Source organism: Notamacropus eugenii, chromosome 2 (assembly GCF_028372415.1).
Source record: "Notamacropus eugenii isolate mMacEug1 chromosome 2, mMacEug1.pri_v2, whole genome shotgun sequence".
Lineage (NCBI taxonomy): Eukaryota > Metazoa > Chordata > Mammalia > Diprotodontia > Macropodidae > Notamacropus > Notamacropus eugenii.
Genome location: NC_092873.1, coordinates 525,475,679 through 525,502,243, shown reverse-complemented (window position 1 = coordinate 525,502,243; position 26,565 = coordinate 525,475,679). Strand labels below are relative to the sequence as shown.

At 42.9% G+C, this 26,565-nt stretch overlaps 1 protein-coding gene across 3 annotated transcripts in view; it reads left to right on the top strand.

Moving 5' to 3' along the window:
• The window catches only part of JAK1 (Janus kinase 1), a 140,000-nt gene that overhangs the window by 42,761 nt on the left and 70,674 nt on the right, over positions 1–26,565 (top strand). For 2 of the 3 annotated variants that reach the window (XM_072649741.1, XM_072649738.1), the window contains exon 2: positions 19,651–19,922. The exons of the other annotated variant lie outside the window; for it this stretch is intronic. The gene's annotated coding sequence lies outside the window, so the exon portion shown is untranslated. The remainder of the gene's footprint in view (positions 1–19,650; positions 19,923–26,565) is intronic. 3 annotated transcript variants of the gene reach the window in all.

Below are 26,565 nucleotides of genomic sequence, written 5' to 3'. Positions count from 1 at the left end.
GTACAGTAAACAGTTTTTGCCTTGCCTGAATCCAAGTCAGGAAAGCATGGGTTTGAGTCCCACCTCAGATACCTACTCCTTGTCTGGTCAAATCTCTTGACCTCTATGAGACTCAGTTTCCTCATCTGCAAGAATGGAGATAATACCTATACCTCACAGAGACATTGTGAGGATCAATTATAATGATTTACAAACCTTAAAGTGTTGCAGAAATATCAACTATGATAATGATGATGGTGGTGATGATGATGATGGTGGTGGTGATGATGATGATGGTGGTGGTGGTGATGATGGTGGTGATGATGATGGTGGTGGTGATGATGGTGATGGTAGTGGTGGTGATGATGATGGTGGTGGTGATGATGGTGGTGATGATGATGGTGGTGGTGATGATGATGATGATGGTGGTGGTGGTGATGATGATGGTGGTGGTGGTGATGATGGTGGTGATGATGGTGGTGGTGATGATGATGGTGGTGGTGATGATGGTGGTGGTGATGATGATGGTGGTGGTGGTGGTGACGATGATGATGGTGGTGATGATGGTGGTGATGATGATGATGATGGTGGTGGTGGTGATGGTGATGGTGATGAAAATGATAGTGGTGGTGGTGTATTGCTTACTCCAATTAAGATGTGAGCTCCTTGAATGCCTGGAGGACCTTTCTTTTCTATTTGTATTCCTAATGTTGCTATTTATTTACCTGTTTGATGTTGGATAAATTGCTTAACCTCCCTAGGTTGCATTTTCCTCAACTATAAGTAGAGAAAGTTAGACTAGATCATATCCAGGATCCCTTCCTGCTGTAATGCTATTTTCCTGTGAGCCTTGTAATGCCAATTCAATATTCACACTGTCTAAGGTGGCCATGAATATCATGGTGCGATTCTGAATTGCAAAATACAACAGACTCTCCAAGTGGAAGACAGAACTAAAACATTTATTTAGACACCAGAAAGCCAAATCCATCATAGTAACAAAGAAATCTATACACAATAAAAATGCAGAAGGCAGCCCCATCCCTGAGCCTTCCCGCTGTTAGGCTTCCCATAAACCAGTTCCATTAAACAAATCACAAACAAGCTCTTTCGCTCACACTAGCTGCTGCCTGCTCTCTCTTTCCCAGCTCTGATTGCTCTCTGACTAACTTCCTCTCAGCTCTGCTCTAGCTCCACCCCTTTCTCTTCCATGCAACTTGACTCATGTGATTCAGGCTTCTATATGACTTAAGCAGATCACATGGGCCTGTTAAAGGATGAGAAAGTTCTTGCCATTAAGAAGAAAAATTACCTTAACAATAAGCACAAATGCACGATCCATACAGCCTATGATTGTGTATGAGAAGCGGTCAGTTCATTGTCAGCCTGTACTCCAATGCTGTTCCTTCTTGTTAGGACTCTCCAGGGCTGTGCTCTGCTGGCAGAGCCTTTGAGAGTCATAGGTTACCTCCTAACCTTGATGAGACTTAAGCACATGAGTGGATCTATAGACCCAGAATGATTATATTTAAATTGAGGTTAATCTATAATCTTCCCTCCTAGTTTGTCACTTTGAAATGTAAAACATTTGGCTAGAATACACTGCCCAAAGTATATGGATGATGGGATGGTGGAAGGGTGGGGGGAAATGTGACCTATTGAATTTGGGGGGTATTAGAGTGGGATGATTTCCAATCCTGGTGATGTATGTGAAAGCTGTCATGATAAATTAATTTTGAATAATATTGATATTTTGACTTATACTGGAAATTCCCTGAGTCTGACTATTGCTTCCTGTAAACACCAATGAATAAATGATAGTAGATTCTGCCCCTTGAAGCCTGATGGAGGGAGAGCAGAGTGAATTTTCTGTACCTACCTGCTTTAATAAGGGCTTGCTTTGTGTCAGGCATTTTGCTAGAGGCTGGGGTTACAATGAAAAGGAGAAGGAGTCTGGGTCCTAGATGGGTTTAAGTTCTCAAGGGGATGGAAGGGGGAGGAATGGGAAAACACAGAAATACACTAAGCAAACTGATATGGAAATACAAGATAATCAAGAAGGAAGGAGAACTGTAGATCAACACTGATTTATTAAACATTCAAAGAAAGACAAAAAACAATTCCTGTCCGCAGGTAGCTTTCCTGCTAATGGTGGGGGGGAGGGGGATGAAATATATAGATACATAAATTAAAAAGTTAGAGATTGGGCCTAGACCTGTGATTTACTTGGTAGAGGGAGCTTCCATGAGGAAACCCCCTCTACTAGGGCAGGCTGGCACCTCTTCCACAACTTAGAGTCTTAGAGAGTGCACCTTGCATCTTATGCCCTTTCTGGTTTCATCTCCACAGGAATAAGATGCCCTTCCCAGGCTAAACTCATTGGTTTGAAACTCCCCAGCACTCTGCTAATTTAAGCCTTGAGTCACTCCAACTCCTTCAACCTCCTCTTCTTCCAATGCCTTCCTTTATAGAGGGCAAAAGCTGACCTATCAGATCACCCCACCATGCCTCCACTGCCCTATCTGGAACAAGGGGACCCTGCAGGGCACTCCTTAGTGTCACATCTTCTTCTGCCCTCTTCCCTATCTCCTTTTGCATGTTATCTCCCCCTTTAGATTGTAAGCTCATTGAGGGCAGGGACTTTCTTTTTACTATAAGAATATCTGTATCGCTGGTCCTTAGCACAGTGCCTGGCCTGGCATTCACTAACTAACTGCTTATTGGATTGGATTAAAATTACCTAGAACCCTGAGAGATGAAATGAACTGCTTAAACTCATGCAGCTGAATTGTGCCAGAGGTGAGTCTTAGACCTAGGTGTCATTGGCTTTGAGGAGAGCTTTCTCCAGTATGCCATGCTGCCTGTGGGTGGCAGTTCTGGAATGACTTCCTGGAGGTGCTGGCACCTGATTTCAACTTTTAAGGAAGTTAAAGACTCTAAGAAAGGAAATGGCTTACTCTTAAATGAGATTTTTCCAACTAGTTGTCCTCCAAAAAACCTTTATATTTGTTCTTTGAAACTTATGTGTGTAGAGGTTCCTTGTACACACAAGGAGGTGCTGCAATGGAGAGGGAGACATTCTCGGGTCATGTCATACTGACATGGCCAGAGATTCTCTCCCTCTTCCCTCCCCCCTTCTCCTGCCTGTTGTCCTCAGCAAAGCTTGTGCCCTGGGTGGGAGGGCTGAGGGGAGCAGCAATGTCAAGAAGGAAGGGAACAACAGGTGGAGAATCTCTAAATAACTCTTTGGTGACAGTGATGACTGTAGGCTTGAGAAAAACTTGGGGGGGGGGCGGAGAGGGAGTGATGGAAGAAATCTGTGATAAGAAAATATAGGAAATCTAGTATTTTCACTAAGAGTTTGTATTTAAAGAAGATTCAACCTCCCACTGAAATTCCTTGAGGGGCAGGCACTTCCCCAGTGCCTAGCAAGGTGCCTAACTCTTAATAGGTTAATAGATGCGTGACACATAATTGATGTCAAGGAAGAAGCATGGAATACACAGGAAAATCAAGGTCCCAAAAGGTCTAGACTCAAGCTAGATGTCCTCTGAGGTCCTTTCCAAATTTCGAATTGTTTGATTCTAAGAAACAAAATGGAAGGCATTTCTTATTAGCCCATTATCTTCTCATCTCCTTTGTCATGTAGGGTAAGATCTTCAGTAGGCTATGCCACGTCAGAGGGAGGGGCATAATTATGACCTTCAAGTGTACCAAGGGTTGTCTTGACTGGTCCACAAGATTAGCTGGCTCCAGAGGGGGTGGCAAAGGGAATAACTTTCAAGGAGGCAGATCTAGACTCAATATTTAGATACAGTTACAACTGTCTACTGGGGAACATCTTGCCTTATAAGGTACTGAGTTCTCTATTACTGGAAGCCCTTAGGGACTCTGGGTCAGGTTTGATTGGGACTAACTGGCATCTCGGATCTCATCCCTCTGAGATTCAATTTTTCCAGCACAGAAACTTACTCTTAGTGATGCTAATGACCTGTTTACAAGGATGGGTGTATAACTGGAGGCAAAAGACGCTTGGTCTAGGCATTTAAGTAATTCCTTAATTTGTAACTGTACTGTAGGGATAGTGTGGTACCTCACACACAGTAGATGCTTAATAAGTGTTTGCTTGTAGTATCTAGAGACAGGAGGGTCTGCTTTGTGTCTCTTTAACCTCTCTGGTCTTGAACCGGATGCCTCCCTGTAAGGCTATTTGTAAGAGCAATGTTCCCTTATTGAGCTATGACCAAAACTGCAGGCAAAAATCCGCCAGATTATTTTTTTTCTGACTTTATATAGCCATAGTGCCTGGCACACAGTAGGTGCTTAATAAATGTCTATTGATTGACTGACTGTATGGTGGAGATAGGAGGAATGTGTTCAGATTTCATCTTTTATACTTACTGGCTGTGTGACCCTGGACCAGCCACTGAACCCATCTGAGCTTTAGTGTAAATAGGGAGTCATAACAGCTTACATGGATTTTGCAAGGTTTGTTTGAGAGATAATGTCTATAAAACACTTTGAAAACTTTTAAAGTCGGGTTATTAGGAAGTATAGAAGGGAGAGATGAGATGCATGCAGGGATGCAAGGTGCCCACTCTTGGACATGTGTCTGGCCCATATCTGGGGACACAGAAGTCCTTCCTTACCAGTTTTCTTAGGTCTATTTCTAGTCTCCAGCCAAGGCTACTCTGGCTAGGAGAGTTGCCAGCTACACATGCCACATCTATTAAAGGGTTTTGCAACAGTATAATTTGGATGACTGGTGCTGTATGAGATAACAAAGTGACATCTTACTGCATTACAAACCTGTGAGTCACACACATTTATGGGCTGCTACTTATACGGGGAATGGGAGGATCGAATCGGACAGCGGGGATTTTACTTTGCTTTATCATGTTCCTTGGCTCCAGTGATTTCTAGGTTAAGAGTTGCTGCATACATGTAACTCCTTTGGGATCTTGACATGCCAATCTTTAAAAAAGCTTTTAGGATTGCAACTTAGTTTAAAAGGCTCTGAAATTGAGACGGTATTCATCATTTATTACCTGTGTGTGGCTGAATAGCTTCTGTCTGACTCTTTCAATGACTCCATTAGTTATAGACTTTCATAAAATTACAAAATTCTGAAGGACCTTCGAGATAATTTTCCGACAGTGTATTACTGGCAGAGATGAGACGAGGGAGTGTAGGTCTTCTGACTGTCCCGGCATCATTCTCTAGCCTATACTGTTTGGCTTCCTCTCGAATTAAGCCCTACTGACGTCAGCCACAAAGGACTACAGAATGCTTTGGTCCTTTGGGGAATAGGTCAGAGTCCAAGAATCTTCACGCCAGCATTTCTAACATGAGATCATCCGGTCTTGGCTTGTAGACCCCCAGGGAGGAGGAATCCATCAGCTCTCAGGGGAGCCTCCTCCATTGGGGGACAGATCTCAGCTTTAGGCAATTTTCTCGATATCAAACCCAAATCGGCATGTTTGCTGCTTCCCCCAGGGGACCGAACAGAATTATATGGAATATATCTTCCATATAATAGTTCTTCCAATGCTTGAAGACAATAATCCTGTCTCTCCCCTGCCCCACTCTTTCTCTAGGCTAAGCATTCCCATTTTCTTCAACCAATCCAAATACAGTGTGATGTCTGAGCCCTTCTCTGTCCTGAGTTTCCTCCCTTGATTGATTTCTAGCTTATCAGGTGCTTTAAAATATGTGGCTCCTTGGAGCCTGTGGAATCTTCTTTTATAACCTCAGTTACTACCTGGGTGACCTGATCAAATCAATTCCCTCTGGAGGTGTCGGTTTTTTCATTTATGAAATGAGGGAGCAGATGACAGCCTTTCTAGCTCCCAGTCTGTCCTCCTGATATTTGGTTTGACAGCTGTTGCCTGACCAGATCTAACATCGTTCTAGAGATCATACAATCCTTCATTCCTAGAACAAAATTCAAGTGAAAATACTGAGAAATAAATCTTTCTGTCATCATCGAATGGCATAGTGGAACAGAGGGGAAAGGACTGATTTTGAGAGTTAGGAGGCCTTGATTTAGACCCCTCTTTGGACACTCACAAGTGTGATCCTGAGCAAATCCACAAACTTCTTGACATGTTTTCTCCTCAGTAAAATGGAAAGGCAGCTTTGGGGACTGGATTTGAAGTTGGAAGTCTGGGTTCAGATGTTGACAAGACTTCTGAGTCCTCCTGCTTGAAATGAGGAGATTGACTAGATGGAGAAGGGAAGGAAAGGGAATGAGCATTTATATGACCCCAAGCTATACTAAGAATTTTCCCAAATATCATCTCATTTGATCATAGATGAGTTCTGTGATTCCTTCCAGTTTTAAATATTTGCCGACTTCACAGAGGGGCCTATCAGCAGGCTGGACAGATAGTACTAGACTTGGAGTGAAGGAGATCTGAGTTCATCTTCCTCAATTTTGTAGCTAGGGGTAGGACCCTTAACCATTGAGCTTCAGTGTTCTGACTTGTAAAATGGAAATAGTGAAGTGAGCAGAACTGGGACAACAGTTTACACAGTCACAGCAATGTTGTAAAGATAACAACTGGGAAAGACTTAGTGATGCTGATGAGGAAAGTGATCTAAGACAATTCCAAAGGATTCATGATGCCAAAGGCTGTCTCTTTCCATGTCCAGAGAGAGAACTGGTAGACTAAGCACAGAGGGAAGCATATCCTCCCCCTTTTTTATTTCTCTTGTTCCCCACTCTACCCCCAAACATGGCTAATGGGGATATATGGTTTGCATGACTTCATATGTATAATGGGTATCATATTTCTTGCCTTCTTAATGGGTGGGGAGGGGGTTGGAGGGAAGAAGAGAATTTGAAACTGAAAATAAAGATGAAATAGGAATAATACCATGTGCTCAGTCTACCTAGCATGATGGTTGTGAGAATTAAACGAGGTAATGGCTACAAAGTGCTTTGTAATTGTGAAGATCTCTCTCTCTCTCTGTCTACCTATCCATCTATCCATTTATTTATCTATCCATCTACACATCCATCCATCTGTCCATCTATCCACCTGTATATCTGTCCAACCATCTACCCACTTATCCATCCATCCATCCATCTATCCATCTATCCATCCATCCATCCATCCATCCACTCATCCACCTATGTATCAATCCACCTACCTCTCCATCCATCCATCCATCCATCCATCCATCCATCCATCCATCCATCCATCCATCTATCCATCCACCCATCCGTCCATCTACCTATCCATCCATCTATTCATTCATCATAAACAGACTTGTGATTTCATCCCTGGAGGGTTCCCCAATGAAAAATTCCCTTGGGTAATGCAGATCAGCAGCTTGTCTAAGAATAGAGGGTGCTGAGAGTTGCCTGGGCCCCTGGGACATTTAAGCTCATTGCTGCTAAAGGTCACATCACCTGCCAATGCTTGTGTTTGACATAGAAAGATTTCCAAGCTACCAGTGGGTTTTAGTTTCACATCTTACAGGTGTCTGAGATGAGACTTGAACTAAGGTCATCCTGACTCTGTGGTCAGGTCACTCTGTGCTGTAGCATACTGCTTCTGTTATCATGCTGACTAAATCATCCCTTAGCGTTGGCCCTGCTAAGCTAAGCAGTTTCTGCTCCTTTGAGTGCTCGATCTTGGTGGTGTGACTTACTAGCTGCGCTACCTTGGGCAAGTCACTTCCTTTACTTAGGACTGAATTGGGTCATCTGTAGAGTGGGACTAATGATGCTTCACTTGACCTCAAAGGGCTCCTATGAGAATGAAAGTATTTAATTGTTGAGAATGTACTACATACACATATACACACGGAGAGGGAGAAAGACAGACTGACAGAGACAGAGACAAAGAGAGAAAGAGAATGCCCCTCACTCCCGTCTCTGCCTCAGAAGACAGCATTCATAAGTTGTGGCTAAAAAAAATGTAACACTTGATGATTAACTTCCTGGTAATGAGGCTCCCAGACCACAGTGAGGCTGCTCCTGGCCAGAGATTTAGAGATGGTCACTCTCTGGACTGACGCTTGAAACCTTTCCAGCTTGGTAGGGTTTGCCAAAGCTTGTCCTTGAGAAGGACTTCCAAATGTCAAGTCGTTATCAGTCTTGTAACATTAGTCACGTGGAGTGCAGATGCCATTTTGCAGCTCACTTTCCAAATGCTTATATGGCCATGTTTTTGTTTGCCTAGGCCATTTGCTAGTATCACTACCCTATTAACCTTTGTTACCAAAGCCTCCTTTGAAACAGAGAAACCCAGTTTAGGATCATAGATCTCAAACTAGAAAGTCTCCAGAGTCTATCTGGCTTAAATTCCTCTTTTTTACATATAGGGAAACTGAGGTCTGAGAGGTAAAGTGATTTGAAGTCACAAGGTAAGAAGTGACAAACAAAATTTAGTGCCATTTTTTTGCCCCCAAATAATCTTCAGGCCCAGAGAATTTTCCTAATATTTTTACAGTGAAGGCTGTGGAAGTATAACTATAGAAGGGAAGCTCATTTACCATCTTCTAAAATATTTTCTGATCTCTGAACAGCCTGTGCTTTCTCTTCCTAATTTTTGTTGGGGAAGCAAGGTAGTGCAATGGGTAGAACACCAGACCTGGAATGAATCCAAATCAGACCTCAGACACTTCTTAGCTGTATGACCCTGGGCAAATCACTTTACCTTGTTTGCCTCAGTTTCCTTATCTATAAAATAAACTGGAGAAGGAAATGGCAAACCACTCTTGTATTTTTTGCTAAAAATGACAATAACCAATCCAAATGGAGCCAGGAAGAGTTGGTTATGACTGAAAACGACTCCATTCATTTTTATATCTATTCAGATAGAGAGATTTGTTGTCTCTACCATTACAGCGTAAGTCCTTTGTGAGTAGGGATTGTTTCATTCTTTGGATTTATATCTCTTGTACCAAGCGTAGCACATGGCACTCCAATACTTAATCAATGCTGGTTGAGGAGATCAATTAGAGATTCCCTTGTGCCATATAGTTAGGAAGTGGCAGAGAAAGGATTCGCACCCAGATCCTGTCTCCAAATCGAGCACTTTCCACTGCCCCACAAGGTTTTTTCTCTCCCCCTCAAAGTGGTTTTTCCTCCTACCTCTCTTCCTTCAGTTATTGGTGCCACCACCCTCCCCGTTCCCCAACACTGTTTCCTTGAAGTAATTTTTCACACTGTGATGTCATGGACTGAGATCCTACCTCAGCCTCTTACTACATGTATAATCCTGGGCAAATCCCTTAGCCTCTGTCACTCAGTTTTCTTATCTGTAAAATGGGTATAATCATAGCTCCTTCTTCATAGGGTTATCCCCAAGGAGATAATACGTGTAAAGGGCTTTGCATGTACTTTAAAACTTATATCCGTGTTAGCCATTGGTATTCTTGTAGGGCAAGTACTTGTACACTTGAGAAATGTTTGCTGAACTTCCCTAAGTGCCCACACTGAGCTAGTGGCAGAGCTCCATCTGATTCTCCCCAGGTCTGTTGACTCCTGGTTCACTGCACTTCTTACTAGATCGAACTGCCCCTCCCCCCCAACTGGTATCAGCCTTCCTTGATATTTTTGGCCTGGACTCAACCAAGAAATGCGTGCTCCTGGGATCAGTTTATTCTTGGGGCAGCAGTTTTATTTCTTGTTCCTTACTCTCTTTCTGACTGGGGGCATATTCCTTTTTCAGCTCCATTTTTCTCCAGTTTACATGTGTTCCCCCTCTCCTGGCTGGTGTGGATGGGTTCACGTGTACACAGGAGGGTGGAGAGGCATGTGTGTATCATCTGATTTTGTTGAAGGGTTTTGTTTTTTCTCCAAATTGAATCCTGATATCCTTCCTTTGGCTGCATCGTCCCATGTAAAGCTCAGTACCTCCTTCAAAGGACAGACTAGTCAACCAGACCCTGAGCTCTGTAGAGCTGCTGCCCCTCCCCTTACCCCCATCATCTTGCCTAAGATTCACTGGTCACTCAAGGCTCAAGTCAATGCTATCTCGCAGAGCCCATCCTAATTCAAGCCTATCCTGAGTTCAGGGACTGAGGACTGAGTCAAAATTGCTACCCTGCCACTCACTACCTGGGTGATCTTGGGCGACTTATTTTATCTTTGAGCCTCAGCTTCCCCATTTGTAAGATGAGGGTGTTGGATTTGATGGAAGGTTCCTTCCTGCCGTGGATCTTTGACCCCATGATCTCTTCCGGTCAGAGATTCTTCCTTCCTAACATGTCAAAGGTCACATCCAGTCAATGAGGGGATCAGTTTTGCTCAACAATGCCTATCTGTTACAAGGAGTTTGTTTTTCATTTCTCTTTTTTCCCATGAGGGGTGGGAAGAAGAAAAAGAAGATTTTAAAAAATTAATAACATTTTAAAAAATAAAGAGTTGGGAGAGGGGCCACAGTGTGGAATATTGCATGTATTTTGCATTTTCGGATGAGGTCACTCTGCAGATTAGTTTTGCTTTTTTGTGGTACTTTGTTATAAGAGAACTCTCTTGGGATGGGAGAGCCTGGAAATGTTAAAAGGAAAGGCATTAATAAAACTTTAAAGTATACATATTTAAAAAAAGTACTGAAGTCCCATCCTCTGGTACTTATTAACTGGGTGACCCAGCCAACCTCTTAGAGCCTCTGGCAACTCCCTAAGATGTGTCTACTAGACCATAGATTGAGTGGTGATCTGTCTTAGTGGAGTGAATTCCCACACTGGGATTTCACTACAATGAGGAAATGGTGGCCCCTTGGAATGTCTATAAGTAATGATCATGAGGGTCTCTTCCACTTCCTTGTGGATCGTTGTTGCTCATAGGATAGAATCATCATAAATGAACCGAAGCAGTTTCAACTTCTACGCAACTTTCAAAGAGCTTGCCCTATAACAGTCCTGTGAAATACATGGGCTGACTATAATTATTGCCATTGTGCAGGTGCCTTCACTGATGTCACACCATTAGTAAGAGGCAGAGGAGACTCCAGCCAGGTCTAGAACTAAGTCTAATGATGTCTGGATCATTGATTTCGTCTTCAGAGGCCCTTTAGACCAATACCTTCACTTTTACAGATGGAGAAACTAAGGTCCAGAGACGTGAATTGTTCAAGGTCACACCTGAACCTGGATTTCCTGGATTTTAATTTAATGCCATCATGCTGCCTCCTCATTAAGTGCTTCTTGGTGATGATGGGGGTGGGAGGAGAAATAAATTGAGCTAGGCACATGGCTGGTGCTCGTTCAGGGTTTGTGGGGATTTCCCCTTTATTGTTTTTGACTCTGGAAAGAGATACCAAACTGACATCCAGTTCCCCCTGAAGAAATCTTGCAGTGTGAGGTCAGGACCGAAGCTTTGATTGTGGTCACTGTCCATGTGGCCCATAGGGAAATTCCCAGAGCTCTGGCTTCTGGGCAGTCTCCATTCCTCCCCAATCTGGCAGGCAGTAAGAAATGGGTGGGGTCCTTTGCAGTTTTCATTTTTCATTTTCTAATAGAGCACCTCTTTTCTGGAGTGCATTTCAAGGGAAGAGTATGGTTTGTAAAATCACCAGATCTTAGAAGTTGGCGGTCCTAGACCTCAGGCAGTCTAGTCCAGCCCATGGCAGTGAATTGAATCTTAATTATACCATACCCAACAAATGGACATCCATAGGGCCTGGCACATAGTAGGTGCTTAATAAATGTTAATTGAATAGAATCCAGTTCTTGCTAGATGAAAGCCTATATTGGTGGAGGTGGCCCATTCCCCCTTTTGACAGCTTTGCATTAGTAGACTTGATCTGAACTCTGCCTCTTGGTACCTTCTGTGCATTGGTTTGAGTTCTTCCTTTCCAGGCCAGGCAGAATGGCCAGGCCCTCATCCCCATGAGAACCCTTCAGATATTTGCCTTTACTCCATTGTCTTGGTTCTGCCTCCAAATCCTTTAGATATTTGAATAGCCCTACCTCCCCATGCACCTCATCTTCCCTTTTCTATAAACGTGGACAGTTCTCTTACCAGCTTCCTCATCTGTGAAGTCAGAGTTAGACTAAAAGTTCTCTAAAAACCTTTCCATCTCTGCCTTCTATAACCTGTAATGATAAGGATGGGAAAACTGCAAAGGGACAAAAAGAGGAAAAATACTATTATTTGATTATTTTTTATAGTAAATAGTTCTGGTTAAATGGTTGTAGTATGGCTTATATTTTGGACCATAGAATCATAGATCTAAAACTAAAAGGGACCTTAGAGGCCATTTTGCTCAACCTCATTTTATAAGTAAGGAAACAGAGACCAAGGGAAATGAAATGACTTGCCCAAGGTCATACTGGTAGCAAATGTCAGAATAGGATTTGAACCTAGGTTCTTTGACTTCAGAGCCAGTGTTGTTTACACCATGCTGAATAGTTCTATTAGTATTGCCTCACTCAAAGTAAGAACTCAGAAAGACCTTAGCTTAAAAAGGTTAACCTCTTCCACTGCATCCTGGACCATCTCCTGTCATGGCTGCAGAGGAGAGTGTGGCTGGTGACTTTGCACAGCCCTCCATCACTCAAATCCAATTCCTTCCAAGTCATGTCATCATCTCCCTGATGTCATGGTCATTTTCAAGAACCGCACACACAACCACAATCTTTACACTGTGCCATTTACCTTTGTTGAGACTGTTTTATGTTTAAAATGAAAGTCATAGTTTAAAACAGTAAACTACACAGGCTGAATGAGATGACCTCTAAAGTTCCTAACAAGTGAACTTGAAAAAACAAATCTCCCTTTGCACAACCAACTCTTCCTTGCTTTGTTCCCAGTCTTTTGTTTGCAAATGCCAACACCAAACATCTGTTATATGTAAATCTATAACTAAAGACTATTAACACACCATGGAAACCATAGTAAGCACAGACATCCTTCCATTTTATCAAGGTTTGAATACTTTGTCCAAAGGATCTATGATCTCATGCATGTTGATATTCTGTCCAGCAGTGGAGATCATCGTCGATCCATGCTGATCTACAGTATGGATTCACCACTATCCTCCTATGAACAGATGACAGGAGATCCACTCCACATGCCTGGAGGCATTTCGTGATTTCTCTTTGGCAGTGTGAAGATACCAGTGAAGTTTATGTAAGATGCCTAGTGGGTGATATCTGTTGCTATCACAACATGACTGGGCCATTTTCTTTTTCCATCTTACTTTTCTTTGTTGATATCTGTTTCTGTTTCTTCTCCTATTAGACTGTGAGATCCTCCATAGCAGGAATTGTCTTTACTCTTCTTTGTACCCCTAGCACTTCACACAGTGCCCTGCACATAGTAGGTCCTATATAAATGTTTGTTTCCTTACTTTCTTCCCAAGGTCCTTTACAACTGTAAGGTTCTCTGGTTATATAAATTCTTACTTCCAAGTATATAGAACACTGGGAGCTAGGCCAATTTTGTAAGCTGCCTGGTAGATGTCTCATTTTAATGAGTTAATAAAAATGACTTATAATTATGCTATCAAAACACCAGGCTAAAAAAATTCTGGCTTCTACAGGAAGGATACTCTTTACATACACATGAAGATTTCTATTGTGCTTGGAAAATTCATTCTCTTAAGTAGATAAACATTCCTTTGTCTTCTGCCCAGTAGCCACTGTCATCTTTCTAAAGCAGAAGTCTCACCCCATGACTTTCCTCCTCTAGCCCCCAGTTTAAAACTCTTCCTTGGTTCCTTGTTTCTATAGAATAATATGCGAAGTCCTTAGTTGGGCATTTAAGAGCCTTCATGATCTACCTTTCCAATATTATTTTAAATTACTTATAGGATCATAGAGCTAGAGCTAGAAGGAAGCTAAGAGGTCAGAAAGTTCATCCCTTTCATTTTACAAGTAAGAAAACTGAGGCCTAGAGAGAAGTGACTTGTAGCAAAGCTGGGGTTTGAACCCAGATCCCCTGACCCCAGAGGCACACACTGCACCTGTTCTTTATGAACTCTACCTTTCAGCCATGCTGGAATATTTGCCATGTTCTTCCTTTTTTCTCTATGCATCCTGGAATGCCCTTCCTCTTTATTTCCATCTCTTAGGATATACAGATTTTCCTTCTACATTCTACTCAGGTGCACCTGTTCTAAGAAGCCTGTTCCAATTCCTCTGGTTGTTTGTACCCAGCCTTCATTGAGTTTTCTTGTAATTTGTATATGTGTCTCATCCCTGACAGCTCCCATAACCCCCCAAGGAATGGAAGCTTCTAGAGGACAGTGACTGTTTTCATGCTTTGTATTTGCATCTCCCTTGTCCCTAAGATGTGGAGGCTGGAGTAGATGGCCTCAAAAGACTTTTCACCCTCCAGATCCAAGATGGCTGTCTCTCCCAGTGTGAATTTGGGTAATGACTTCATCTCCCTAGGGCTCAGTCTCCCTATTGGCAAGATGAAGGCTTGGACTAGATGGCATCCTTTGCAGCTGGAGATTTAGGATCCTGTTGTTCTAGAATGAATGTTTATGGAATTGAGTTGATGGTGTTGGTTTGGCTGGTCTTGTTGGTTTTGCTTAGTGAGACAAAGCCCTTGCTTGATTGCAAAAATAAATTCTCCAAGAGGCTTCTTTCCAAATCCAAGTCGAAGCAAACAAGTATTTATCAAGTACCTAGTATGTGCTAGTGAACTTATCCACAGCATATGGGTTCACTTACCTTGGTAGTGTACTTTCCAGGGATGTACACATTGACAATGAGGTTGATGCACACATTGCCAGAGCTAGCTCAGTGTTTGGGAAGCTCTGAAGAAAGATTTGGGAGAGAAGAGGTATAAGGTCTACAGAGCCATTGTGTTGACCTCATTGTTTTATGCTTGTGAAACATGGACAGTCTACCAGCGCCATGCCAGCAAACTGAATCGCTTCCACTTGAACTGTCTTAGGAAGATTCTGAGGATCACCTGGCAGAATAAGTACCAGACACTGAAGTCCTTGCTTGAGCTGAACTGCCAAGCATTCAAACTATGCTTCAGAGAGTGCAACTCTGATGGGCTGGCCATATTGTTCAAATGCAAAGTATATTCTTGCCAAAAAGACTGTTTTATGGAGAACTTGCATGGGGCAGGCAACCACATGGTGGCCAGAAGAAATGATATAAGGACACTCCCAAGGTCTCTCTCAAGAACTTTGGATTTGACTGTGCAACATGGGAGACACTAGCACAGGACGACTCAGCAAGGCGTGCCCACATCAGAAAGGGTGCTGTGCTCTTTGAGCAAAGCAGGATTGAGACAGCAAATGCAGGATGTGCAAATTTGGGATATCCACCCCAAATATTCACCCGGACTATCTGTGCCCAACCTGTGGTAGAGCATTCCGAGTTCATATTGGTCTGATCAGCCACAGTCGTGCGCACTGAAATTTCACTTTACAATGGTAATGTCATTCTGGTCCTCTTTGAAGATGGAGGACAACAACCAACCATGATATGCTAGGCCTAGGGATACAAAAATGGGCAAAAACCAGCCCCTATTCTCAAAGAGCTCACAGTCATGCAAACAGCCATGTGCAAACAAGCTCTAGATAGGATAAATTGGAGATAGCCAACTGGGGAAGGCACTAGAATGAAGGAGGATGGGCAAAGGCTTCCTCTAGAAGGGGGACTTGAACAGATGCTTACAACAGCTAGCATTTATTTATGGAGGACCTTAAGGTTTAAAAAACACCTTACACACATTATCTCATACAATCCTCACAATAACTGTGGGAAGTAGGTGTTATTATCTTCCCCTTTTCAAAGATGAAGAAACTGAGGCAGACAGAGTTTAAATGACCTGTCCAGCCTCACACAGGTAGTAAGAGTCTGAGGCAGAATTTGAACTCAGGACTTCCTGACTCTAAGTTCCATGCTCTCTCTACTGTCCCACCTAATAATTGTCTTAATAATCATAGCTAGCCTTTATATAGTATGTTAACATTTGCAAGTTGCTTTATAGACACCTCATTTTAGCTTCATAGCAACCGTTGGAGGTAGGTGCAATTGCTATCCACATTTTACAGATTAGAAAACTGAGAGAATCTGGTAAGTGGAAGTGAAGAGGGAGAGAATTGCAGGCTCTGGGGATCTTCAGGAGCCAGCTGGATTGTATATCTCTTAAAGAGATATTCGATAGCCCCATGGAGCACACCCTGGCAGGAATTGATTAAATATGACCATCTTGGCAATCTGATCATTGGTGATAATTATTGGTTAATGTGAACTGACATCTCTGGAACTTATGATGGTCATGGCTTCCAGAGAAGGGGACCAGACTCCATGGGGATATCTTGGAATGACATAGATCCATCCTCTGTATTTCCCATCAGAGCTGACTTCACAGAATGAACATATTGACAGAATGCCAGGGTCTTACTTAAACCAATAAGTGATTAATCTTTCCCGTCAGCACTTGAAATGGGACCCCTACCTAATCTTAGGAGATCTCAGAGCCCATCAACATCAGTCTATACTGGGTCTTAGACAGGCAGTCATCCAGGCTTGCCTTGAAGTTCTGCAGCAGGAGGGAATCCCCCATCTCCTTCAGGGCAGCCTGTCCCACATTTAGGTGGCTCTCACTTTCAGGAAGTCAATTCCCTCCTGGCTGTGCCCTCCAGGATCAGGGAAAGCAGACCAGATCCTTCTTCTACATGATGGCCTTGCAGATGCAGGAAGACAGCTACAACGCCCCACTTCAGGCTCCTCTCCAGGCTAAACATCTCCAATTAGTAAGATTGGAACATTTAGAATGAGAAAGGACCTTATTATATAGATGAGGAAGCTGAATGCCATTAGGGGGGGAGGGGCTTGAGAGAGTTGGGGAACAGATGCAATGGTGTGTTTATGGTGTCTTGGCAGACTGACTAGGGGATACAGAACTGAGTGTGAGTGTGTTCGTCTTTCATTGCCGAAGAAGACCACGCCATCAGAGAAATGATGACATGACTTGCACTTGACTTTGTTTTGAGTGAAGGAGAGCTGTGTAGGTCACCAGCCTCACTTCTCCTCCAGAGCCATATGAATCCAGTGACCAGATATTCATCAGGATGACTGGAGATGACCCAGGATGAGGCAGTTGGGTTAAGTGACTTGCCCAAGATCACACAGCTAGTGAGTGTCAAATGTCTGAGGTGAGATTTGAACTCAGGTCCTCCTGACTCCTGCACTGATGCTCTATCCATTGCACCACCTAGCTGCCCCTAGAAGATACAGAACTAGCCTTAGTCAGGACATATGAGTTCAAGACTTACCCTTGGCACACACTGATTGTGGGACCCGGAGCATTGAACTTTGAAGTTATTTAACTCCCAAGTACCACCTGTCTCCCGCACCAACTAGATGCCTCTAATTTGGAGAATGGGTACAGATCTGCATTGTCAGAAAGAGATCCTTCCCCAGGCACTCCCTGTAATTAGGAAGCTACAAGTTCAGTCATATATGTGGATAAATATGTACACAGACATATATATGCATATATATGTATGTATATGTATCTGTCTATCTATCTATCCAAATTATTGAATTTTCAGAGCTGAAAGGCTCCTTAGACATCATCTTGTCCTATCCCTTTGTTTCATGGAGAAGGAAATTGAGGCCTAAGGAGGTTATGTGATTTCCCCAGCACCACAGAGGTAGTAATCAATTCATCCATTACCAAGCATTTATTAAACACCTGCTATGTGCTAGGCAGGGCAAGTAGGGCACAAAGCACTCACCCTAGAATCAGTTCAAATCTGGCCTCACACACTACCTAGCTCTGTGACCCTGGGCAAGTCACTTCCCCCTGTTTGCCTCAGTTTTCTCATCTGTAAAATGATCTGGAGAAGGAAATGGCAAACCATTCCAGGATCTTTGCCAAGAAAACCCTAGATGGGGTCATGGAGAGTTAAACCCGACTGAAATAACTGAACAACAAATGAGCTAGGCACTGTGCTAAACAAAGAACTGGGATTTGAACCATGGCCTTCTGACTCCAAATTTACTGCATCTGTCTAACCCAGGGGTTCTTACCCTGGACTCTGAACTTATTTTTTAATTATTATATTACAGTATGTTCCTTTGTAATCCTGTTCATTTAATGTTATACGTTTAAAAACATTTTCCTGAAGAGTCCACAGGTTGCCCCAGACTGCCAAAGGGGTCATTGACACAAGAGCTTGGCAGCTAAAGTTCTGGAGGCCCGTGGCATTTCTTCAGCCCAGTAACACTCTTTCTCCCAGAATCCCCTGCCATGTGGCCACGGGTGCATTTCCTAGCAATCCTAATGGGCTTGTACCATGCTAACTGTCTGCACAGCTTCATGGGGAATGTGATATTTTATAGCTTGTCAAGTGCTGTTAGCTGCTTCACAAGGTTAAAGCTAGTCTGAGCTCAGGGTCTCTGGAGGAACGAAGCTCTTGTCCTGATGTTTCTGGTTAAACATCAACTCCTCTCCCAGCCTGTCCCTGTCTCATTACAAACACCAGACCGTTGTTGAGCAAGAGTTGGGGAGGGGGAGGGGCTGAGCAGACTCCAAGCCATGTAACATGTCTCTCTAAGGGCCAGGACTCAGGGCTCTGGACTCTCGGGGCCTTTACCCACCTTGGCACTTTGCCTTCCACTGCTCCTCATAGGGAGCCAGAGACTCCTACCTTTCTTTGAGTATTTGTTTCTACCTTAAAGAGGAACCCAGGGGAGCTGGTTTACTGGAATCTCACCTGTCATTTTCCCAGACTCAAGCCCCTTTCCTAGAGCACAGGAGGCCTATAGGCCTAAGGGAAGAGATCTCTCCAATTTCCTGGATCACGATCTCCATAAAGCAGGGATTCTTCATCTCTTTTGTGTTTTAGCCCCCTTGCATGGTTTGCTGAAACCTTTGCGCCCTTTTCAGAATCAGGTTTTAAATGTATAAAGTAAAGCATACAGGTTTACAAAGGAAAGCAGCCATGGAAATGGAGTTGTTTCTCAAAAGTCAAGTTCACAGATCTCGGCTTAAGAATCTCTGCAGTCTATTAGGAAATCTAGTGAAGATCCCCCCTAAACTGCCCCTTCCCTCCTTCCTTGGCCAAGCAGAGTTTCTTGTAACTGCTCTGTGGTTTGCTTGGCTCACACTCCTAGTCTAGGCTCTTCGTCATCGTCATCGTCATCATTCCTCTCTGCACACCCTCCGGCTTATTAACAGCGGAATGCTGCCTGCCAGATGTGCCAGCCTCTGACGCAGCTGGGCTGTCCCTGTCCTTGCCACACTGTCCAGGCACTCAGGTTCTTGCCAGCTCTATTCCCTGATGACTCCAAGGGAGCTCTCTGTCCACCATAGAGCACTGAGGAATTGTCTAACCCCTGGTCCCTGTTCATAGGCTTTATGAGGATATGTAGGAATACTGACTAAGCCTGTGATTGGAGTTAAGGAACTCCCAGGTGAGGACACTCCCTCCTTCCATGTTCTTGGCAACGTACAGTCTTAGAGAGATGACCAGAACCAAGCAAGGATGGCTCGCCCACGGTCACAGAGCCAAGACTAAAGCTCTGGTGTTCCTAGCATGAGTCATTAAGCCTTCCTGTTTCTCATTTATTGCACACCCTGTTTATTTATATACATATATGTTTACATACACATACACATATGTATAATGTGATTAGATATAGGTATATGTGTAGTGTGTGTATCTAGCACATCTATATTACATAATACGTGTGTATATTCTTTCTTTATCTCCCTGATATTTTCAGAGAAGACAATGAGGGACTATATATCTTTTGAACAAGAACCAGCCTAACAGAGTGTAAAGAATACAAGCAGAAGAGACAGCTGGTTAGCTGAGCCTTGAGGCAGTTGTCAGTGACTGTGGCTCCCGAAGACCATCTAAGTCATGACTCTTGCTGGAGGAGGCTACGAGCACACACTTACAAGACCAGCTGGGACACAGATCTTTGGTCTTTAAGAAAATGTTGAATTTCGTTTTGACCCATCGTACAAAAGCCCAGAGTAGCCCTGGAAACAGGTAAACAAAGCAACCTAAATGAATGACAGTGACTGATAGTAATGAAACATTTCACTTTAGTGTTTTTTTTTAAGGGTGTGTGCCTTATAAATTCACACAAGCATTGGCTAATGATTCTGATATGATTTTTGTTGCCTTTTAAAATGGTTTTTATGTTCCTCAGCGCAAATGCTGTTCTCCAGGTTCTGCTTTCTTCACTCTGCATCGGTCTATACTAGTCTTCCCATTTTTCTCTGAATTCTCCATATAGTGTCCTGTTGGACCACACAATAGTATGCCCCTATTCATTCATTTGCTGCAATCTGCTCATCTGTTTCCTGGACAACAGACAAGGGGTTTGTTTCCAACTTTTTCTTGAAAACTGATTCTATAAATATTTTTCTACAGATAGCTTCATTTTTCTTTTCAATAACCTCCTTTGAGGTATAAATCCAGTTGTGGGATCAGTGGGTCAAAGCATTGGATGAGTCTCCTAACTTTTCTTGCATGATTCCAAATTGTTTTCCAAAATATCTGGGCCAAGTCTTTGCTCTTCCCACAGTGAATTCATCAGTGGGCCTGTTTTCCAACACCCCTAGCAGTGCTGGTTTTCTATCTTTTGTTCCCTTTGACACTTAGATATTTCTAAGATAACATAGAAGAGATCTCTGAATGGGGATTCCTCAGATTATTCGCAACTTGAGCACTTTTCAAAATGGCTGTTGATCAAGTTGTGGTTCTTCTCTTGAGATCTGTTTGTTCTCATTTGGTTACTTATGTAATGGGGGAGGGCTCCCATGGCTGCGTGTGAAGTCCATGTGTATTTCTGATGTTCGTCTCAATCAGAAAGGCTTCATCCAAAGATTTGCCCTCCGAGTCTGTTTTCTTCTTATTTTTTCTGCAATTGTAATTGTGCTAAAGCTATTTTTATAGTGTCAGAGAAGTTGATTTCAGTTCTAAAATCATATAGGAGCAAGGTTGCAAATGCGTAAATGCATCCATAATTGAGGGGAGGGGGGAAAAGGAGAGACAGAGACAGAAAAAGAGAGGGAGGGAGACAGACAGAGACAGAGAGACAGAGAAAGAGAAAGAGGGAGAGAGACAGAGGGAGAGGGGAGCCAGAGACAGAGGGAGGGAGGGGGAGAAAGAGAGAGAGAGAGAGAGAGAGAGAGAGAGAGAGAGAGAGAGAGAGAGACTCACTCTCCTCTTCTTTAACTTGTTAGTGTTAATTTGTTCAGTAATTAGTTCATTTCCTAGTTTCACTTGACTCTCGTATTGGGGGTGGAGATTATGTGAACACCTGCTTCATAATCTATCCCCTGTATACTGTGGATGGTGGCTCAGTCCTTCCTTTCCTCCCAAAGTTCCTTATTTTTTAATGACAATTCACGTTTCTGTTGTACTTTGCAATTGCAAAGGGCTATAAAGCAGGCAGTACTAGTGTTAGCCACAGTTGTTTAGGGTCAACCCTGAGATTTCATCAGTACAAGGCACTAACTACAAGAAAATTCCCCTTTCCCGACAGTGTGGCAACTGTTCTGTTGTTTGAGTCCTAGAGATTTATATGGAACCTGAAGCTTAAGTGACTTGTCCAGGATCACACAGCCGGTGTGTACCAGATGGAGGACTTGAACCCATGATTCTGAGGCTGCCTCTCTCTCCACTGGGCCATCTTGCTTCTGTTTTCTCCCTGATTTGCTGATGAGGAAAAGGTGGCATCTCAAGATGGAGTTTCTTGGGTCTGGAACTGAGATGACAATCATGTCTTTTCAGACTCTAGTGTCCTTTCCATTGTCTTGTGTTGCCCCCATGGAGTGCAGGCAATTGCCTTGGGGACACCATTGTCTGTCATATATTAGAGCATAGGCTTAGAGCTGAGAAGGACCGAGAGGGGTCAAGTGATTTGGCCAAGGTCCCCGAGCTTATACCAGGGGAATTCAAACTTCAACTGATGGTTCTTGACTGTCTCCAGGCCTCTCTGCAGGATATCCCATGGCCTTTTGGAAGATAGGCAGCTTTTGTGTTAAATTTGGAAAGAACAAATAGCCAGAGAAGCAGATGGGGAAATCATCTTTCTTCTCAGAATGTGCGTCTGTGAGTCAGTGTGGGATGTAGTCCGGCTTTGGATCATTTTTCAGCCTTTGATGCCCTTTGCCATTTGCAGCCTTTGCTCACAGGACCCCACAAGCTGTACTTGCCATCCCCCTCAAGCCTCCTCCTCCTGACATGTATCATCTGCCTGTCTCAGGAAGGAGGCAGGCTTTCCTGAAAAGTGGACTTTGTTGCTGGGAATACAGAGTGGCAGGATGCCAGGGTGTCATATAATTTATCCCAGTCCCAAAGTGCTGAGAGAGAGAGAGAGAGAGAAAAGACATGGGAAAGGAGAAAGGAACGAGAAGCTCAAAACAAGTAACATACATTTAAATGGAGCATAAATGGAATCCAAGGGGAGAGGGAAAGTCTGAGAGGACTAGAAAAGGGTGTGGGCCTCTCCAAAGCCAGCTAGCAGCATTTTATGGGACAATGTTAACAATGAAGCAATCGTGATAATAATATTTACCTAGAACTTTCTAGGTCCAAAGTAGCTCACAACATTTCCATGGGGTAAGAGGCAAATATGAGTTTACTATGCTATAGGTGAAGAAACAGAGGTCAAAGAAATAACTCGATGTGGCCAAGGTCCTAGACTGGGAATAATGCCGCTTAGTGTTGTGTAAAGGCGACAAAGTATCATGCTCAGAACAACCCTGTGAGATGGGCAGGACGAAGAGTATTGTCTTCTCCCCGCACTTTTTACAGTGGGAAAAACAGATGTTTGGGAATGGACCAGGGGTCCCAAGGCTGGAAATCCAGGCATTCTAGTGACCAAGTTGGGTTCAAACTTGATCTGACTTTGGACCAGTAATACTCTCTGGTGGAAGAGTAGTTTACCCTTTAGCTAGGATGGCAAATATTTGCACTCTCTGATGGGATCTGCTTTTTAAAGGAATTTTACTCACCCAGGCAATGGATTTTCTATGTCTCACCTTCAGTTTTTCCCATGAATCAGCCTTTGACAAGAACACCTGTTGGTGTGGACTGAGTCTGCCGCCTCCTCCCTCTGCCAGCTCTGTTCTGGTTTGGTTAGAAGGGAAACCACAGAGATGTCATCCATAAGATTATTTCTTTCATGCATCAGATATTTTTAGAGAATTCAACCCCCCTTTGCATAACTCTTGACCTTAGTCTTTCTGATTCCAGAAACCTCTCTGAGATCATTCAGAGAGGAAGGAAATTTATAGATAAAAACAGTGTCAGGGCTGGAAGAAGCCCCTGAAGATGGGCCCCTCATTTTCCAGATGAGGAACCTGCGGCTTAGTGAGGAGAAGAGATTTAATCTCTTTGTTTATTTGGACAGAAAGGAGTTAGATTAGATATTTTCCCCTGGAGCTCTCACATTTTCTCTTCAGGGTCTTTCTGATCCTGGAAGTCTGTCTTACTTTTTGTCTTCTAAACTGCTTTCGAGCTTGAACATTTGATGGCACCTTCCAGCAAGGACATATTAATTAATTTGTAAGGTTCAATCCACCTTTAGCATTCTATGTTCTCATTCTTTTAAGGATCCTCTTAGCCTTAACATTCTATGTTTGAAGGTTCCTCCCAGTTCCAACACTGTATGTTCTAGAGCTGACTTGGCCACAGTCATACAGCTAATTAGCAGTGGAGCCAGGCTTAGAATCTCTATCAATTCTTTGAGTTCTCTTGTGACAACAGTAGCTAAAGAAGAAATGGTCAGATGTGAGGGCTAAAAGAAAAATGGGCAGAGTTAAAAGAACTTCCAAAGGAGTTATCTCAGTTTCTTTTTTACCCTTTCATTCTAGGATATCAAGGCAGTTTTCCTTGATAATTTCTAGAAATATGATATCTAGGGGTTTTTTTTGATCATGGCTTTCAGGTAATCCAATAATTCTTAAATTATCTCTCCCTGATCTATTTTCCAGGTCAGTTGTTTTTCCAGTGAGATATTTCACATTTTTATCTATTTTTTTTATTTCTTAGATTTTGTTTTATTGTTTCTTGATGTCTTGTGGAGTCAAGTTCCACTTGCTCAGTTCTAAATTTTTAAAGAATTATTTTCTTCAGTGAGCTTTTGTACCCTCCTTTTCCATTTGGCCGCTTCTACTTTTTAAGGAGTTTTCTTCAGAGGATTTTTGTACTTCAACAGGGAGAAATGCTACTTCAAGTTGCATCTCCTCTTTACAGTCCAGAGTAGTGGCTTACTAGATGCTGGTTGACTGACTCCCAGCACGGCTCCATGACATTTTAGCATGAGAATCAAGCCTGAAACAGGTCTTGGAGCTGGGTATTTTTGTTACAGTTTGCTCAAGATTCTCTTTTCTGGAACAGGGAGCATTGATTTTGGGTTGTGACAGGTGGGAATTTCTCTCCTCCCCACTCTCCCAAATATGATGGGTCTTAGAAGGTAAGAACATTTTTCTGGGTGCCATTTGAAAGCCTTGTGCCTAAGGGATCTGAGGACTCTCTATCCTCTTTCCCAAGTGGTGGGGGCTCATAAAGGTCAAACTAAGCTCTTTCATTTCTTAGCTGATGGTAGAGAGAACAGAATTGATTGTCATGCTGTGAAAGTTAAAGTGGATTTCATCCCTTTATTCATCCAGGATCTACCCTGGATAATAACAAAGATAAGGCTTCCCAAGAACCTGAATCAACATTCAGCAGAACTGTCTTTGCAATCAGAGCATCTGGGTTCATACCCTACCTCTAACACCAGACAGTCTCTGAGAGCCCTTCTAGCTCAAAAATCTCAGCTCCAGCGACTTGTTGGTCCTATATTTTATTAGTATTATTACTTGTTTTTAGTATTATGTAACTCTAAGACTAAAAGCTGAGGGACTTAGCTGTGATCTGCATTAAGTTAGGGAGTTTCTGCATTCTCACACCTTTGAAAGTATTGCTCTAGACTAGTTGAGTGATCATGGGCAAACCACTCAAGCATTCTGAGCCTCAGGCAGCCTGCTAGGAAGATGTTATTGATGGAACTCCCCATACTGAGGAAATCATGGGTGCTCTGAGTATTAATGGGCATCTAACCCTGGGCAAGTCACTTAACTGCTGCCTGCCTCAGTTTCCTCATCTGTAAAATGGGTATACTAATATCACCCATTTCCCAGAATTGTTGTAAGGATAAAATGAGCTGATATTGTAGCGTTTTGAAACTTTCAGGTGATATAAATTCTAGCTGTTGGAATTATTAATTGCTACTGTTAGTGACAATTTACATTTCTGTAGCACTGGAAATTTTTCAAAGTTGGCAGGCAGGGTTTGGAGATTAAATGAGATCATATTTATAAAGCACTTTACAAACCTTAAAATGCTAGCTATTTTTATAAGAGATCGGATGGATAGATAAATTTTTGAGTCATCCAATTCAAGGCAATAATGGAACCCATAGTCTGGAGGTGGGGAATGAGATTACTATGGGATCTGTAAAATGGGCTAATAATAGCTACGCTACTTAATCTCCTACATTGGCATAAGGATCAAATGAGATCATGTCTGTGAAGCACTTGGTGACCAGAAAACCACAATTCATATCAATGTGAGTGATTATCAATATGTTTGTTTCATCCTGGCCCTAGTTAGGTCTGAGTTCACTGGAAAGGGGGGGTGGTAGTGGCTGGGGAGGGCTGGTCAGCCAATCAATTTGCATTTATTCAGTGCTGTAGTGAAGCAGGGTCTTAGGAGGGACACACACACACATACACACACTCTGAGGGGGACACACAAGAAGGAGAAGGTTCGGTCTCTGTCCTGGAGTTTCTAAGTTTCTCGTCCGTTCGGGGATGTCCAGGTTGTCTGCATAATGACATGATAGTAACTACCATTTATGTAGATCTCTAAAGTGTGCAGATGCTTTCTTTCCACATGTTAATGCTTTTGATCCTCGCAGCAACCATGAGAGGCAGGTGCTCTTATTAGATTCCCATCTTACAGAGGAGGAAATTCAAAGTCTGCTGTTTCATTTAATAATTGAGTCTACTCCGTAACCAGCCCTATTCCGCATCGTGTCAAACCTCATTTCCCAATTAAGCTAAAAAGTGTGATCTCTCCCAGTAGGAATTAAAGGCTTGGCTGAATGATGTTATCACTCTCTTTCCACGAGCCCCTGGGACATCTATGTTGTCTATAAACAAAAACCAGTTTAGGCTGAACCTCTTCCCAAAAGACAATTCTTCTGCCCCATCTCTCCTTGTGAAATTAGGGGTGGTTTGATCTCCCCAAGAGAAGGACAAACCAGGTGGTCCTGATTTTCTAGCCAAGATTACCAGAGGCAGTTGAAGCCTCTCTAAAGCAATTCTTATCACTCCAAACCAAGTCAAGTGCAAGTCATGTCATCATTTCTCCGATGGCATGATCTTCTTCAGCAACAAAGGATGAACACGCACAAGCATTATTCACTCATTTCAGTCAAGTTGGATCCTTTGTGACTCCATTTGACAAAAATACGGAGTGTTTTGTCATTTCCTTCTCCAACTCATTTTATAAATGAGGAAACAGGGTGAAGTGACCTTGAGGCTGGATTTGAACTCAGGTCATCTTGATTCCAAGTCCAGTGCTCTATCCACTGTATCACCTAGCTACTCAATAAAGCAGTTAATATTCC